Raw genomic sequence first — 19781 nt, forward strand, 5'->3', positions numbered from 1 at the left:
TAGAATGGCCTCCAGAGTTGACAGGCCTCCCCAGGGCAGACCTCGGCCAGTCTTCATGATGCCAGACCCCAGAAAAATGTCCATGAAGCGCAAGACCACAGCTGAGGCAACATGGGTAAGACTCCTCTCAGACTGCTGGAAATTTGTCCAAGCTCCCTGTGTAAGTACTCACTTACTTTTTTTTTCTAAGGAGGTTAAGATACAAGAAAGACACATTAACTTAAAATGTCATTTACACCTGACCTCTCCACAAGAAGCAAAGTGAATTTACTAAATTTACTAAATTTCATTCAATAAATTTACCAGATATATAATAATAATAATATGTAAAATGTGACATATATATTACAAATAATTGTATATTATATAATATTATATATAATTATAATTAAGTATATGATCATACAATGTTGATTTTATAAAATTAATTATATTATTATATATAAATAAATATATATATTTGCCTTCTCTCTATATTACCAAAATCATTTCTAGTCCATGAACACAAAATAAATTAAATGTATAAGCAAAAGAAACAAGATCAGCAAATTCAGTCTAATTTGCAGTGTGCCATAAGGAGAAGAGTTGTAAAATCAGACAAGTCAGGGTGTTTGTTCTCTCCACTGGTATTTACTGAGCACCTGTTACATACTGGGCATTATGGTGTATGTTAGGTATTCAGGACTAGGTGAAAGAAAATGGCCCTAACCTTACAAGAAAGACAAACTTTGAACACTTAAAGAAAATAAAGTATAAGTGCTAATGTTCAGAGGAGTCAAGAGAGATCTGATGAAGGTTATATGTCTTTTATAAGCTCAGACAAATGGATAAATATGTTAGTTAGACAAAGGAGGGGAAGGAAGACAGGAAAATTAAGAAAGTTGTCAAGTAGAGAGAGACAAGGAAACAAGTTAGAACTCACTGCAGCATGTTCCCTTTAACTAAGAGAGACTAAATATAATAGCAAGAATATAATAACTAGAGAGTCCAAGTCCCCAGAGGTAGAACACAAATCCTGAAGTACCTTATAAGTCACTTTAAGGAGTTAGGACTTTAGACCTTCAGCACAATAGTATGCCAGTGAAGTTTTAAGAGAAATATTGGCACGACAGACGATTCATTCACTGTTATATAAAAATGGAATTGGAGAGAGCAAGTGTGGTGGTAAAGAAACCATTAAGACACTACTTACTATAGGATCTGTGGCATCTTGCTGCACTGCTGGTCAGTGACTGCATTGGGGTTTGGCTAGGGACTTGATAATATGGGTACATGTAGTAACCACATTGTTTTTTCATGTGAAACCTTCATAAGAGTGTATATCAATAATGCCTTAATAAAAAAATTTTTTTTAAAAAAAGATCCTACTGTAAAGTCCCAGTGTGATAGATTGCAGAAATGGCTAAAAAATATTCCTCTCCCTCTACCCACAACCTTTGTTGTGGCAGTGTCTTATCACAGTTACTCAATGGCTGTGGATAACATTAATGAATATAATGGAAACAAAGGCCTGTAAAATACTTGTTTGACAGAGCTTGTTCTCTTTTATTGCACTTAGAATCCTGAAACTACCATGTGGATGAGCCCAAGCTAGCCTGCTGAAGAAAAAGGCCACATGTGGAAAACAACCTCAACACCCTAGCCTACAGCCATCCAGCCATCAGCTGACAACCTGCCCACCACTAGACGTGTGAGTTAGGCCATGGTAGATCATTAAGCTACCAGCCCACTCACCAGCAAATCACAGACACAAGAGAAAGCCCAGTAGAGATTAGCTAAACTGGTCAAGACCCAAAGCACTGCCAGGGGACCCACATAATTGTGAGTTAAGTAAAATTATTTCTATGTTAAGCCACTAGGTTATGGGGAAATCTGTGTTGTGCAGCAAATACTGATACAGCTGGCAAGAGATGATGCTGGCGTGAACTAGCAGATTAGAAGGAAGGAGTAGCAGAAGGGCAGAGAATCAGGAGATATTTAGGTATTTCAATCAAAAGAACTCCATGACTTCTTGGCTTGGACCAATAAGTGGATGGTGGGGGCCTACTGATGGAGCTTGAGGATAGTAGAAGAGAAAAGGATAAGGGAAGAAGACGGCAAGAACAATTGAGAATACGTAGAACTTGAGGTGGCTGGGAAACATCTAGGCAAAGATATCAAACAGTCCAATGGGCAGATGGCTGGAGAGCACCCAGGAGAGATCCAGGCTGCAGACACACATCTGAGGTTTGCTTATGCAGCAGGGCGATGGAAGTCATGGTAGATAAATTTCCCTAAGCATACTGGGGAGAGTGAGAGGTTAAAAGGCCCTGATAACTATTATATATGTCATTTTGGTAAACTCAACATCTCTGCACCTGCTTTATTACCTGTAAAATTATGTAATGTTAACTTGACTTACTGAGCTGTAATAAAGATTAAATAAAATTTATTTTGTTTCAATCATGTGACACATATTAAGGAATAAACAAATGTTAATTACATTCTCTACCACTTATAATCAAATTCCACAATAATATATTAAAGTAAGTTTTGCCCCTTGTTTTTTATTCTTGAATATTTGTGGGTTAGTAATGAGTTTTAATCATGGGCAATAAGAACTCTAGATTCTTCACTTTCCTTTTGAAATCTTAAACAGTGCTGTTGAATTACATGCATCAAAATTGCCTATGGTGATTATTTAAAATGCAAATTCCTTAGCTCCACCCTTGACCTTCTGAGCCAGATAAGTCTAGAGGATGCAAACAGGATTCTGCATTTTTAATAAGACCTCAAGGTGATTCAATACACATATTCCAAATGTACAAAACACAAACCTTTGTCTCTGGCTTCTTAATAATAATATAAAAACAAGAAGAAGTTGTGGAAATGTATTTGATAAATTCACATACTGCGAAATTCACAAACAAATGGCTACCTCTTAGTCCTCCCCCCAGCTCCCTGTTACACTGACTCCACAACCCCCTTCCCCTACAACCATCGCCAGGTAAAACTCTACATGTATTCCTCCTGCCTGTGAATTTGACTGACCCTCCTGGAAATGGAAATCTTTGGTCTCCTTCCCAATCCTGGTTCACATATTGTTATATTTCTAGAATAGAGTCTGAGCCATTCTATGACCTCAAGCATCCCTCTCAGAACATCCTTGTTCTCCTCCTGTTGAAGTTCTGCCTCATCACTTAGACAGTTCTGCATGGCCTAATACCCAGTCTCATACATAACATGGCGTTAGACTCATGAAATCAGTTGCTGATTAAGAATAAATATTGTCTCGCAGCTGTTAGGAAGGATCAAACACTTTAAACTGATTGCAGAAAGAAAATAGTCTGATCTGTCTGTTCTGCAAAATGTCAATAGAGACTATTAAGCACAAATTACAGGGTACAATAGAAACCAGGATGGCATGAATAGAAAGTCATATTTCAGGAGAATAAAGGCAGTGGCAAATCAGTGACCTGAACATGCAGGTAGCTGCTTATCGTGGGCTTCTAAAGCTAAGTTCATGTGAAGACAGAGGGCTTCTCCTTTTTCCAGACAGAGCTCTCTAAGCAAAGGGGCACTGTTCTAGGCTCATGTCTTTGTGAATTTGCTTGTTCAGAGCACTTAGGATAAAAATGCAAGGTCCATAAATACACTGTATTCTTCTTTCCTAGAGCAATTTACCTATTTCTCAGCAGCTGGAGCAGAAAGGAGGAGATAAGCCAGGGAGCCACACACATGTTCTAAAATAGCACTAAAGGCCTATGATTAAAATACCTTTAAATCTGTTCAATAATACCACATGCCAGCTCAAAGTGCCTCTCCCTCCCACCTCTCTCTGTTTCAATCCCCTCCTTCAGGGAGCCTCCACATTTGCCGAATCACCACTGTTGAATACAAAGCAAAGATAATCCTTCTCTGAATAAAATCATTGAGAGCATGAAAAAATTTCTCTATGCTCCTATTATAAAGTTGGGCTTTATGTTCCCACTGATGCATTGTGAAATATTTATTTTCAAATAGAATGTTAGCAGCAGGTTGTTGATGCATCCCTGTTTGAATACTATAGCTCCCTAAACCCACACTAAAACACATCCCGTGTCCTTTACATATTTCATTCAAAGTAATAATCACAGGTGAGAGGTGGTGCTCACCCCAAGAGCGTTGTATGCCACTCTATTTCCACCTGGTGTGTAGAAATATCTTTGATCTTTAAAGTATAATTTTTTGTAGAAGAAACCAGTGTACATGTATATTTTTCTCAATCAGGAAGGGACTGCTTAAAAAGAAAACATAGCACACACCTTACAGACAGATGGCTGTCCGGTATGATCTAATGTCATTGTCCCTAATGGCAAGTCCCTTTGTGCACAACTGCTGGCATCAGCTGACACTGGGCAGCCCAAAGAATCTATTGAGGGCCACAGTTCCAATCTCAAGAGACCTTTTGTAGATTGGGTGAGAAAAGGGGATGGCTTATGTAACTACTTTTGATAATTCCCTCCTCCCTCATGCCTAACTGACTTTAGCTGAAATTAGTTTTCAGGAGTCTCTGAAGGCTAAGGAGCTCATAATCTGAGGATTAAGAAAAAATCATTCTTCAATCACTGCAAACTAAATTAAATTTAAAGCGGTTAAATTCAATTAACCCCTTCTCTGTTCAAGACACAGCTTGATGATGATGCAAATACAATATACATTCCAAGCCTTTTTTTATAAAAGTTTACTAGTAGTTGCTTTACCACAAAATGAAAATTATCAACCCATTTGAAATAACATAGAAATCTGAGGCTCAGAAAATTTAAGTAAAATTACATGCAATAAAGAAGCTAGTAATATAAAATGATTCTGAGCCCATTATTTTTATTACTGTAAATATACCATGTTGCAGGAAAGACTAGTTCCAGGGCAAGGTCTTAGTCTACCTGGGCAACCATTACAAAATGCCACAGACTGGGTGGCTTAGAAGCAATGGAAATTTGTTTCTCAAAGTTCTGGAGGTTGGGAAGTGCAAGATCATGGGACCAACAGATTCAGAGCTTGAATGCAATTTCTGATTCATTTCTGGTTTATAGCACCTTTTAACCATAACTTCACAAGGAGGAAGGGCAAGGGATCTCTCTGGAGTTTCCTTTATAGCAGCACTAATACCATTCTTCGGGCTGTGGTCCCATAACCTAATCACCTCCTAAAGTCCCCGCCTTCTAATGCCATCACCTTGGAGGGTGAGGATTTCAACAAAGGGATTTTGAGGGCCATAAACATTCAGTCATTTCAGGCAAGATCTATAGATTAAATGAGATGCCTGACATTACAGCTAGAGGTGAATACCCACTTGATTCTTATAAAGTAATGGGTATACTTAGAAATAATCTAAATGGAAAATTTCTAAGCCTTTGAACAACCATGATCTCTTTTTTCAACTGGAAGTTGAAATGATACCATTTCTTGACAACTTGAATTTTAATGATTTTAGTGCTAAATTGTACTTGTCATTTCTATATTTTATACCTATTACACTAAGTACAGCAAATCCATTTCATACCTATTACAGTACACACATGTGACCTGTCTACACGGGTCACAACCAGTTGAACCAGAATTCCCAGAACAAGAATTCACAGGTGCCCATTTCTGAGTGGACAGCAAAATAGCCAGGTCACAAGAAATGCTCTTGTATCCTAGAACCATTGTTGGATTTTGGAAAATGTTCCAGTTTTCTATAGATCTGACTTCATTGTGAAATTTGGAAAAGAGTTTTCTCTGCCTCCTCATTTCTCCATGAATACTCCAAGTAAATCCCTATGTCCTGAAGGACACAATTCATCAGAGCCAAACTAGCAATATATTCATCAACATTACCATAATTTTTAATCACTAATAGGGAGAACTTTTTATTTGAATTTAAAGCCATGGCAGACACATGAAAAGATGCTCAACATCACTAATCATTAAGGAAATGAGAATAAGAACGAGATACCACCTCACTCCTGTCAGAATGGCTGTTATCTAGAAGACAAGACTTAACAAGTGCTGACAAGGATATGGAGAAAAGGCAGTCCTCCTACACCGTTGGTGGGAACACAAAGTGGAGAGCCACTGTGAAAAACGGTGTAAATTGCCTCAAAAAACGGTGTAAATTTCCTCAAAAAACTAAAAATAGAATTAAAATACATTCCAACAAGTCTACTTCTGACTATTCCATGAAACCAAAAACATTAATCCAAAAGACATACGTTTCCTTATGTTTATCACAGCATTATTTATAATAGCGAAGATATGGAAGCAACCTAAGTGTCCTTGGATAGATGAATGAATAAGAAGATAAAGATAGATAGATGATAGATAGATAGATATAGATAGATAGATAGATAGATAGATAGATAGATGATAGATAGATGATAGATAGACAGATAGATAAATAGATAGACAGATAAATAGATAGAATATTATCCAACCATAGAAAATAATGAAATCTTACCATTTGTGACAAGGTGGTAGGCATAGAGGGTGTTACTCTAAGTCAAATAAGTCAGACAGAAAGACAAAATCTGTATGATTTTATTTGTGGAACCTAAAAAACAAAACAAAAGAGAAACAGACTTGTAAATTCAGAGAACAAACTGACAGTTGCCAGAGGGGAGGGGGTTTGGGGCTATTTGAAACAGGTGAAGAGGATTAAGAAGTACAAACTTCCAATTATAAAATAACTAAGTCACAGGGATGAAAGTACAGCATAGGGTCAATAATATTGTTAATAACTTTGTGTGGCAGCAGAGGGTAACTAGACTTATTGAGGTAATCACTTCATAGTACATATAAATGTTGAATCATTATGTTGCACACCTTAAACTAATATAACATCATTTGTACAATAAAAAACTATACTTCAATGAGGAAAACAAAAAATATATTTCTAGAATATTTTGATTAAAAAAATGAAATTAAAGGAAGTTTTTTAAAATAAAATTTCCTAAAAATAGCTTAGCAACTTTATATGATCTGTAAGTCTGCAATAAGTGATTAATAAATTAAATTTTTCCATAATATTGTAAAGTCCTCAGAGCAAGTGGGCTTTCACTTCGCTCACTGTGGTCTGAAACAGACACATCTAAGTTTAATTCTTGTTCTGCTCTTACTAGACATGTTCCCTTGGACAAGCCCCTTCATCAGTGTGATCCGATATGCTTTCACCCATAAAATAGGCATAAAATTGGTTCTTATCTCAGAGGATTATTGTGGAGTGAAAAGAGATAATACCTGTTAAGCACCGAAAACAATTCTTAGGACATAATTAATATGTTTTTTCTTCTCTTGTCCTTTTTAGTCTCTAGTCCTGACTGCTTTACCAACTACAACCATCATCATGACAAAGGTTCACTGACTTATCTCACTGGAGTTTTCATTTTCAAGCACAAAAAAATTGGCCATCTTTCCCTGAATTCTTCAATTTCACACCGAGGTCTCCACATTTCTAACATGCACTGCAGGTCCAGCATCTGGGGAAGCATGAATGTAAAAGGTACAGTCTTAAGGGAAGGCCCTTCCTACCTCCGCCAGATAGTGGCAAGGATTTATTTAGCCAACAAGTAAGACAACAAGAAGCAAGATTAGAATCAGCCCATTTCATCACAGGATCATTCATGCAATTTCTGGATTAGGTGTCCTGGTCTCTACATGTACTCTATTTCCAGATCCACAACCACGATTCCTTTTAAAAGTGTACAAAGTGCCATAACAATAATTAAAAGCTCAGCTGCTCCTGGCTGCCATTTCTACATAAGGGACATGGTCAGATGTAGGTAATAAAACTCTGGCTGACAGGTTGTCAAAGGATCATTTATTTTCATTTTCTGCACATAAAAAAAAAAGTTTATGAACCTATGAAACATGCCAATATCTACATTAAAATAAAATCTTCTCTATTAGAAGTTTGAATTTCAAAGCAATGAAAAGGGCAGGTATTAAAATTAAGCGGGTGCAAAGAATCTCAAGACATCAACAGCTCATTTCTAGAAACTTCAAATGATTCAATAAAATAAAATATCCATATTTTATTCACTAAATGAAAAATATTCTTGACTTACCACATTCTTGATGACTGACAAGCCAGCTAACAGGTTAAGCCTGAGACTTTCAGAGGCAACTAAAATTACCTTGAGTTATAAGTGACATGAAATGAAAAACCACAATTTAGTCCTAAGAAGCACATAGGGGAAAACATTTAGCCAATTCCTCAATGTACTGGAAACATCTTGGTTATGCATAAATAAGGAGCAGAGTGAGGAAATCTGTGTAGACTATAGAGTTAGAAGTTGGGTAAATATTCTTTGGCCTATTAAACCATGATACAGTGATTTTGAAAAAGATTATCAATCTCATATCAAGGAATGAAAGAATTCTCCACACATCCCCTCCCCCTAAAAGAAAGCCTATTAGACCTTTTTGTTCATGGCTAAGGAGATAGTTAAACAGTTTTTTTGATTCTTAAAGGCCGAAAATGTTGGTAGGGGATGGTTGAGGGTAGACCTACTATGAAGAGAGCTCCTATGAAGGCGTTTATGTTAAAGGACCCAGTCCATTGTTGTCATTCAAATGCCTATAAAAGCCAGGTCACTAATAATAAAACAATAATAACAGAAAATAATAACCCCTACAAGAACTTATTATGAGTTAGGTATGATTCTAAGTGCCATGCATACACTAACTCAGTAAATAGGTAAGTCTTTTGTTTAATTGCAATTTAAAGAGGGGGAAACAATTACAAAAAGTTTACATAACTTGACCACACTGCACAGCTAGGGAGTAGTGGAGCTTAGATTCAGACTTAGACCATCTTGTTTTAGAGATTGTGCTCTTAACTGCAAAAGTAAGAAAAGTACCTGTGAAAGAACAATGACACAGACGCTCAGTTTTATTGCTGGGAACAAAAGGTAGTGGTGGAGACTGTAGCAACTGGAGAACAAACCCATCTGTGACTCATATTCAATCCTTGCATCACTGGGTTGCCCTTTACACCTGGAGAAGATGATAAGGACTATGTTGTCCAAAGCAGGACAAGGTGGAATCTCTAGACTTGAGAACTGAGCTGGATAGTTGTTCAAAGCCTCATGGTAGCTTAATTCCTAAAGGCTGGGAATGGGGATGAAGGCGGGCTTTTGTGGAGTGGCGTACACTGGCCTATTTGTTTATAGCACCATAAAAGGGACAGGATCTAAGACATTGACATCTACTGAGCTTCTGTGGAAAAGGAGGCAGATAGAGCCTTGGCAAAGGTTCCTAGAGTAACATTTGGTTCTTGAGAAGAGATACTATCTGCAAAGCCACACAATCAAAAACTATCTTACAGAATCAGACAAAAAGCAATGGCAATGATAATGGCCATAGAGAGAGAGCCAGGGATTGCTCTTCTTTTTCCTGAACGCTGTAAATCACAAGGTTTAGAATAACCCAGAAGATAGGGCAAGACCTGTGAAAAATGAGTGGTGTTGGATTTCATCTTTGGAAAATGAGAGTTAAAAAATGTTCTAAGAATGTAAGATCTTATTTGCCTTCTTTCCTGAGAATATCCCCAGCATTGAGTTCCTGTCTAGCATGTAATAGTCATATAATGATTATTTATGGAATGAAAAAACAAGATTTAATTTCATTTAGAAAAAAGGCTGCATGATATTTTTTCATCTCAGGTTTTGGAGCAATTCTTACTCTCTTGATTGATGATTTATAAATTATTTTTAAAGTGAAAGGGACTCCTGCAATTATCCTTATAATTTATGGATGAGAAAATTGGGTGATCCAAGAATGCAGCCTGTTCTTGGGAAAACTAAACTAAAGACTCACCCAATCTATCTCACTCTAGCAATATTACTACATATTTTCCTTCTCAGAAATTCTTAGAGGATCAAAATAAAACTTCTAGTTTCAACATTTGAGATAATCACTATCCTTGTGCATTATGGCATTAGAGATTTTCCACTCATGCATGCTATTGTAACTTTACATCCTTTACATGTCCACTGTGGTCTCAACTGCAATGTTCACACTTGCCATCTACTTCTATCCAGAATGCTTTCCCATGCTACCCCTTTGTTGTAACAAGTCCAACTTGGAGATCAAACTTTTCTCCCCACAGACTCTTCCTTAACTAAAGCAATTTCTTCATTGAAAGTTTATCCATTTACCACTAGAAGCCACTATGTGGCCAATGGGACCTTCCACATTCAATGAGACAATTAAGGCCATTTGCTTTAAATTGGGTTAAGTGAAAAAAATGACTTTGTGTTAGATAATTTACTTGGTTGCCTTTATTTGTCCCTGATTCATTAAAGTGGATGTTTCAAAGCACAAGTCTCTTACCAATAATTTCTAGTGAGTCATTGTTTTATTTTTAGCTCAAGTTGGAGGGGCTAGTCTTTCCTTTCTTTATTACAGTTGTAAGACTTTATCCTTTTCTTTCTTGTATGAAAATATTTCCCCTCCAGTTGGTTCTGAAGGAAACTGCTGGAGACTGGAAGAAACCCGCAGAAATAGGGGTGCTGGAATACAAGATTATAGTCAGAAGTGACATCAACATCATGGCAGCACAAGATGTCCCTTGTTTTCTGTCCTCCATCTCCAACAACACATATTCAGTCTTCACCCATGGACAAAAGTTCTTTTGAGGGAGCTGTGGTATCCAGAACTATATGCCAAGGGTCCCAGGAAGAGACTCACCACCCACGCATGCATGATGCGATCAGAGAGAACTTGATGCCAACCGCGGACCTGCTCCAGTCACTTGGGGACTGACATCAGGGAGCTCCTGGAGAACACTAACTCAGACAGTCATTCATGGATGAAAAGACATTTGCAAAAGCCCAGACTTTCAGAGGAGAAATTTCAGAACTCTGAGCAAAAAAAAAAAAAAAATACATGGTACCCTGGAGTGGGCTAAGAGCAATAGTTTGACTTTACCTGTGTCACTCATCTCCCAGGGTGATACAGCTTAGCATTAAGATAGATTTTCTGGCCCAGGATTTCTCAAGATGGTGGCATGAGTACAGTGGCAGAAATCTCCTCCCAAAACCATATATATTTTGAAAATAAAGCAAATACAACTATTCCTGAAAGAGAGACCAGGAGATACACTACAACAGCCAGGCTACATCTACATCTGCAAGAACTCAGCATCTCACAAAAAGGGTAAGATACAAAGCCATGACCTGGCAGGACCCAAACACTCCCCCCAACCCCAGCTCACTGGCAGGAGGAAAAGAATCAGAGTGAGGAGGAAGTGGAAGCACAGGACTGCTAAATAGCCAGCCCTAGTAATCTGCACCAGGAGCACAGACACACATTGCATTGTGTACTGGATATTAGAGAAACGCAAAAGTAAAATCCGATACTGAGACTGTGAACAGCTCTCCACAGCCAGCTCCCCTAGGACAAAAGAAAAGCAGGTGCTTCAAAAGACTTAAAGGGAAAAGGGTTTAACAGGTAGACAAAATTGTCCTGGGACACTCAGCCCAGCAGACTTGGAATTTAAGGAACTTCAGGCACCGTAACACCCTGGGTGGCAACACAGCTCCGAATCCCCTCACGGTGATAAGCAGCCTGCTGTTCATTCCCCCCTCCCCCCGTTGGAACAGCAAGCAAACCAGCAGACCCGCCATTGCTGCAGACAAGCTGGGGAGCAGCCCTGCCCACAGCAACTACACAGAGTCTTCTTCCAGCACACAGCTAACTGGGCCAGACCCAGAGGCTGCCCCCTGCATGCAGCTATGCAACATAGGCAGAGGAAGCTGGCACAAAGTCCAGAAGGCACGAAGGGGCACCATTCTCACAAGAAAACACACGCCGCTGGTCTGTGACCCCTGCCAGTGCCCTACCCTATCCCAAGGGCCACCTGCTGATGGAAGCTCAAGTGATTAACCCAGAGACTGCTCCTGTGTCCAGTTAACCAGCACAGGCAGCAGAGAAGGGCAAGGTGACCAGCAAGCAGGAAGGGACTTTGTTCTCCCAGGTGACACATGCACCACTCAACTGACAATCACTTCGATCACCATGAAAAGGCAGAAGAACCTGGTCGAGTCCAAAATCACTCAAATGCCAGAGAGAGGACCTGATGAGACAGATATAACCAATCTTCCTGAAAAAGAATTAAAAATAAAAGTCATAACCATGCTGATAGATCTGCAGAGAAATATGCAAGAGCTAAGGGACAAAGTCCAGAGGGAGATAAAAGAAATGAAACAAGTAATAGAAGGACTTAAGAGCAGACTGGATGAGGTGCAAGACACTGTTAATGGAATAGAAATCAGAGAATAGGAATACAGAGAAGCTGAAGCAGAGAGATATAAAAGAATCTCTAGGAATGAGAGACTATTAAGAGAACTGTGTGACCAATCCAAAGGCAACAATATTTGCATAATGGGGTACCAAAAGAAGAAGGGAGAGAAAAAGGGATAGGATGTGTCTTTGAAGAAATAATTGCTGAAAACTTCCCCAAGCCAGGGAAGGAAACAGTCTCTTAGACTATGGAAGCCCAAAGATTTCCCAACACAAGGGACCCAAGGAGGACAACACCAAGACACATAATAATTTAAATGGCAAAGATCAAGGACAAGAACAGAGTATTAAAGGCAGCCAGAGAGAGAAAAAAGGTCACTTACAAAGGAAAACCCATCAGGCTATCATCAGACTTCTCAGCAGAAAACTTAAAGGCCAGAAGAGAATGGCATGATATATTTAATGCAATGAAACAGAAGGGCCTTCAACCAAGAATACTGTATCCAGCAAGATTATCATTTAAATTTGAAAGAGGGATTAAACAACTTCCAGATAAGCAAAAGCTGAGAGAATTTACCTCCCACAAACCACCTCTACAGGGTATTTTAAAGGGAATGTTCAAGATGGAAGTACTCCTAAGGCTAAATAGATGTCACCAGAGAAAATAAAATCACAGCAAAGAAAGCAGACCAACCAAACACTAACTAAAGGCAAAAAATAAAATCAGCTATCCACAAAAGCAGTCAAGGGAAACACCAAAGAGCACAGAATTAAACACCTAACATATAAAGAGTGGAGGAGGAAGAAGAAGAAGGGAGAGAAATAAAGAATCATCATAATGTGTTTATCATAGCATAATAAGTGAGTTAAAGATAGATGGTTAGATAGCAAAAAAGCTACCCTTGAACCTTTGATAACCATGAATTCAAAGTCTGCAATGGCAATAAGCACATATCTATCGATAATAATCCTAAATGTAAATGGACTGAATGCACCAATCAAAAGACACAGAGTAATAGATTAGATAAAAGAGCAAGTACCATCTATATGCTGCTTATAAGAGACTCACCTCAAACCCAAAGACATACACAGACTAAAAGTCAAGGGATGGAAAAAGATATTTCATGCAAACAATAGGGAGAAAAAAAGCAGGAGTTGCAGTACTTGTATCAGATAAAATAGACTTCAAAACAAAGACAGTAAGAAGAGATAAAGAAGGACATTACATAATGATAAAGGGATATAACCATTATAAGAATATATGCACCCAACACAGGAGCACTGACATATCTGAAACAAATATTAACAGAATTAAATGTAATGCATTCATTTTAGGAGACTTCAACACACCACTCACTCCAAAGGACAGATCCACCAGACAGAAAATAAGTAAGGACACAGAGGCACTGAACAACACACTAGAACAGATGGACCTAACAGACATCTACAGAACTCTACACCCAAAAGCAGCAGGATACACATTCTTCTCAAGTGCACATGGAACATCTTCAAGAATAGACCACATACCAGGCCACAAAAAGAGCCTCAGTAAATTTAAAAAGACTGAAATTCTACCAACCAACTTCTCAGATCACAAAGGTGCAAAACTAGAAATATATTGTACAAAGAAAACAAAAAGGCTCAAAAACACATGGAGGCTTAAAGAAATGCTCCTAAGTAATCAATGGGACAATGCCCAAATTAAGAGATCAAGCAATATGTGGAGACAAATGACAACAACAGCACAAAGCCCCAACTTCTGTGGGACCCAGAGAAGGCAGTTCTCAGAGGAAAGTATATAGCAATCCAGGCCTATTTAAAGAAGAAAGAACAATCCCAAATGAATAATCTAAAGTTACAATGATTGAACCTGGAGAAAGAAGAACAGATGAGACCCAAAGTCAGCAGAAGGAGGGACATAATAAAGATCAGAGAAGAAATAAATAAAATTGAGAAGAATAAAACAATTGAAAAATCAATGAAATCAAGACTGGTTCTTTGAGGAAATAAACAAAATAGATAAACCCCTAGCCAGACTTATTAAGAAAAATAAGAATCTATACACATAAATAGAATCAGAAATGAGAAAGGAAAAATCACTATGGACACCACAGAAATACAAAGAATTATTACAGAATACTATGAAAATCTATATGCTGACCAACTGGTAACCCAGAAGAAATGGACAACTTTCTAGAAAAATACAACCTTCCAAGACAAAACAAGGAAGAAACAGAAAATCTAAACAGACCAATTACCAGAAACAAAATTGAAACAGTAATCAAAAAACTAACCAAACAAAATGCCTGGGCCAAATGGATTCACCACTGAATTTTATCAGACATTTAGAGAGGACATAATACCCATTCTCCTTAAAGTTTTCCAAAAAATAGAAGAGGACGGAATACTTCCAAACTCATTCTATGAAGTCAGCATCACTCTAATACCAAAACCAGGCAAAGACCCCACATAAAAGAAAATTACAGACCAATATCCCTGATGAATATAGATGCAAAAATACTCAACAAAATATTAGCAAATTGAACTAAAAAATACATCAAGAGGATCATACACCATGACCAAGTGGGATTCATCTAAGGGATGCAAGGATGGTACAACACTCAAAAATCCATCAACATCACCCATCACATCAACAAAAAGAAGGACAAAAACCACATGATCATCTACATAGATGCTGAAAAAGCATTTGACAAAATTCAACATCCATTCATGATAAAAACTCTCAACAAAATGGATATAAAGGGCAAATACCTCAACATAATAAAGGCCATATATGACAAACCCACAGCTGACATCATACATAACAGCGAGAAGCTGATAGCTTTTCACCTAAGATTGTGAACAAGACAGGGATGCCCACTCTCCCCACTGTTATTCAACATAGTACTGGAGGTCATACCCATGGCATTCAGACAAAACAAAGAAATAAAAGGCATCCAGATTGGTAAGGAAGAAGTCAAACTGTCCCTGTTTTCAGGTGACATGATATTGTACATAAAAAACCCTAAAGACTCCACTCCACAATGACTAGAACTAATATCTGAATTCAGCAAAGTTGCAGGATACAAAATTAATACACAGAAATCTGTTGCATTCCTATACACTAATGATGAACTAGCAGAAAGAGAAATCAGGCAAACAATTCCATTCACAATTACATCAAAAAGAATAAAACACCTAGGAATAAACCTAAGGAAGTGAAATACCTATACCCTGAAAACTACAAGACACTCATAAGAGAAATTAAAGAGGACACTAATAAATGGAAATTCATCACATGCTCTTGGGTAGGAAGGAAGAATTAAGATTGTCAAAATGGCCATCCTGCCTAAAGCAATCTACAGATTCAATGCAATCTCTATCAAAATACTGACAGCATTCTTCAACAAACTGGAACAAATAGTTGTAAAATTCATATGGAACTACAAAAGACCCCAAATAGCCAAAGGAATCCTGAGTAGGAAGAATAAAGCAGGGGGTATCTAAGAATAAAGCAGGGGGTATCTTGCTTCCCTACTTCAAGCTCTACTACAAAGCCACAGTAATCAAGACAATTTGGTACTGGCACAAGAACAGACCCTCAGACCAGTGAAACAGAATAGAGAGTCCAGATATTAATCCAAACATATGTAGCCAATTAATATACAATAAAGGAGCCATGGATATACAATGGGGGAATGACAGCCTCTTCAACAACTGGTGTTGGCAAAACTAGACAGCTACATGCAAGAGAATGAAACTGGATCATTGTCTAACCCCATACACAAAAGTAAACTCGAAATGGATCAAAGACCTGAATGTAAGTCATGAAACCATAAAACTCTTAGAAAAAAACATAGGCAAAAATCTCTTGGACATAAACATGAGCAACTCCTTCATGAACATATCTCCCTGGTCAAACGAAACAAAAGCAAAAATGAACAAGTGGGACCGTATCAAACTAAAAAGCTTCTGTACAGCAAAGGACACCATCAGTAGAACAAAAAGACATCCTACAGTATGGGAGAATATATTCATAAATGAGATATCTGATAAGGGGTTGACATCCAAATTATATAAAGAGCTCATGCACCTCAACAAACAAATAACAAATAAACCAATTAAAAAATGGGCAGAAGATCTGAATGGAGATTTCTCCAAAGAAGAAATTCAGATGGCCAACAGGCACATGAAAAGATGCCCCACATCCCTAATCATTAGAGCAATGCAAATTAAAACCACAATGAGATATCACCTCACACCAGTTAGGATGGCCAACATCCAAAAAACAAACAACAACAAATGTTGGCAAGGATGTGGAGAAAGGGGAACTGTCCTACACTGCTTGTGGGAATGTAAATCAGTTCAACCATTGTGGGAGGCAGTATGGAGGTTCCTCAAAAAACTCAAAATAGAAATACCATTTGACCCAGGAATTCCATTCCTAGGAATTTACCCTAAGAATGCAGCAGCCCAGTTTGTAAAAGACATATACACCCCCATGTTTATTGCAGTACTATTTACAGTACCCAAGAAATGGAAGCAACCTAAGTGTCCATCAGTAGATGAGTGGATAAAGAAGATGTGGTACATAAACACAATGGAATATTATTTAGCCATAAGAAGAAAACAAATCCTACCATTTGCAACAATGTGGATGGAGCTAGAGGGTATTATGCTCAGTGAAATAAGCCAGGCGGAGAAAGACAAGTATCAGATGATTTCATTCATCTGTGGAGTATAAAATCAAAGAAAAAACTGAAGGAACAAAACAGCAGCAGACTCATAGAACCCAAGAATGTACTAACAGTTACCAAAGGGAAAGGGACTGGGGAGGATGGGTGGGAAGTGAGGGATAAGGGTGAAAAGGAGGCATTACGATTAGCACACATAATGTAGGGGGTGCATAGGGAAGGCAGTATAACACAGAGAAGACAAGTAGTGATTGTATAGCATCTTACTACGCTGATGGACAGTGACTTGATAATGGGGGGAGTCTAGTAACCATGATGTTGCTCATGTAATTGTACATTAATGATACCAAAATAAAAAATAAAAAAAAGAAAATTTTCCTCAGTCTGTGATTTATCCTTCAAGGGAAGCAGAGTGTGTGGTGAGTGAGCACCCAACTTGCCAAGCTGTGCAGTAAGCAGTAAAGGGGCTCATTTCTCTCACACCCCATCTGCAGTACTCTGACTGGGGGGCTAAAAAGACCCTGCAAAACAGGCAAACGGGAGCTCAGGAGAGAAGTCAGCTATTATTCAGAGTGAAACTGAGAAGCTTTGGGCAGACTTTAAGCCTAGAAATGACATGACTCCTAAGAAGAAAACTAAGAGTGGGCAAGAGAACAGTCATAGAGGACAGTTATGAAGCTATTGCAATAATCCCCAGGCAACAGCTGTGTGTGGTTTGGTTTATAATGATAACAGGAGAGAGGTAGAGGAGCCATAGAAAAATGGTCAAACTCTAGATATTTTTTGAAGTTTATGCTAAGAGGTAATGTTGAATGGCATATAACAGAAAGCAGTTTCAAATATGACTCCAAGGCTTTGGACTGTAGCAACGGGAGTGATGGAGATATGAAGTTAGCATCAATTGAGATCAAGAAGACTATGGAAGAAGTCTTGGGTGCTCAAAAATCAGGTGCTCAGCTTCAGATATGTTACATTTAAAATCATTATTAGATCTTTAAGTAGGCAGTTAGAAATATTAGCCTGGATTTAGGGGAAATACCCAGTTTATACCTCTAAACTGTATAGTCATCACTGTATAGATATTGTTTGTAAAACCATGAGACGTGTTAAGACCACCAGGGCAGATAGAAAGGAAAGTTCAAGTGTGAGGTTCAGGGCCCTTCTATGTTAAGGATTCAGTAAGATGAGGAAGAAACAGCGAAGGAAACTGAGACGGAAATGTCACTAAGACAAGAAAGAAACCAGAAGAGCACAGTGGCCTGCAGGCCTAGAGAAAATAGAGCTTCAGGAAAGAGGGAGTGATCAACGGAACCAATGCTGCAGATATATTTATAAGATGAGAAGTGACTATTGTATTTATAAATCCAGAAATCGTTGACAGACTTTGAGCAGAATGATGGAGGCAAAAATCTAATTGGAGTGGTTTCAAGAAAGAATGGGAAGAGAGTAATCGAAGACATAATATACAGAATACTATTTTAAACTTTTTCTATAAAGGGAAAACAGGACTGAGACAGTAGTTTGAGAGTAAAGGGGGTCAGGAGAAAGCATTTTCTAATCTGAGGAGTTAACTGCAAGTGTATTAGTGAAAGGTATTGTATTAAGTTTATATAGAAATTAAAATTTTCCTTGAAAATTGAGTTGATTTTTATGTGATTCCTGTTGAATAGCTATGTTTAAAGTTGTCATATACTTTGTTAGTAAGAAGCCAAAGTTGTAAAATCATATGATTCATTTTGTTGATGCAGAATAATATCAATATGATTCTAGTTGGATACCATCCTCAATTCAATAGTTCCTTCAATATTTTGAGTGTGAAAACATTCTTCTCAATGCTTTTGTTACAAATTACTGGATTTTTTTTTTAAACTCTTAGTACTGGAGTGGATGTAAACACCATCACTAAAACTGGGAAGACAAGCATAGAACGGAAGGTTAATTACATCTAACAGCATAAACATATACATGGAAACCATTACAGAATTTACTAAGACCTGTTTATGTATTGCTTTCAGTAACTTCAATGTCTTTCATGTTAACTTTTATGAGGAATGATTCTGGGCTTGTATTAAAGTGACTATGAGTTCATTTTTATTATATTGAGAAATATATTGAGGTGTGAAAATACAACGGCATGCAAAACCACTGTGGCATGCAGGCTGCCCCAGCACATGAATGGTGTGCAGCTGCATTTGTGAATTACCTTAGTAGAATAACTGGGATTCCCAATTTCAAATTTGACTGATTTCTGTGATTGTTTCTTATAAATGTGCATATCAGTGTGGTATGTGACAGCAAGAATGGTTGTTTGCTAAAATCACCCTCCCTTTTCCTTTTAGTGCTGGAAGACCCAAATTTTAGCTGGGCACACAGCAGCTCGGAGTGTAGATGATACAACTTCTTGCCCCTAAGTGTGGTCATGTGACTGAGAGCAGGCCTATGAATGTGAAAGTGGTATAAGGAATTTTCCAGGAACTATTCTTGAGGAGAGCCTGCTTTCTCTGACTAGAATGTAGCTTTTTTGGATCTTCTAGTAAACTTGGGAATGGAATATGCACAAGAAAAGTAGCAAGGAGATAAAAGCCTAGATTTTTCTCTGACATTGTGGAATAACATTTCAGCTTTATGTTGTCTCCTCCAAACTTCTCAAATGCAAGAGAGGGAAAAAAATGTCTATATTGTTTAAATCATTGTTAGTCGATGCTTCGCTCTTGACCCTGTTACATGGGATACTATATGAGGGCCCAGAAAGTAAAAGCTTTGAATGGTATAAAGAAAAAATAGAAGTCAGAACTCCCAGGAAAAAATGTTTATAAGAATTAGAAAGGGAAATGGTGAATA

The 19781-nt window shown here is 37.9% G+C and overlaps 1 long non-coding RNA gene across 2 annotated transcripts in view; it reads right to left on the reverse strand.

Annotated features, from left to right (window-relative positions):
- LOC118911626 (uncharacterized) overlaps nucleotides 1-19781 on the reverse strand; it is a 78827-nt gene that overhangs the window by 20722 nt on the left and 38324 nt on the right. The window contains exons 1-2 of one of the 2 annotated variants that reach the window (XR_005024516.2): nucleotides 8067-8203; nucleotides 6461-6553 (exon numbers count right to left, since the gene is read on the reverse strand). This is a non-coding gene — a long non-coding RNA (uncharacterized LOC118911626). Of the gene's footprint in view, nucleotides 1-6460; nucleotides 6554-8066; nucleotides 8204-19781 lie in introns of those variants that run through there. The other variant, XR_008997071.1, reaches the window with a different exon arrangement.

Source organism: Manis pentadactyla, chromosome 4 (genome assembly GCF_030020395.1).
Source record: "Manis pentadactyla isolate mManPen7 chromosome 4, mManPen7.hap1, whole genome shotgun sequence".
NCBI lineage: Eukaryota > Metazoa > Chordata > Mammalia > Pholidota > Manidae > Manis > Manis pentadactyla.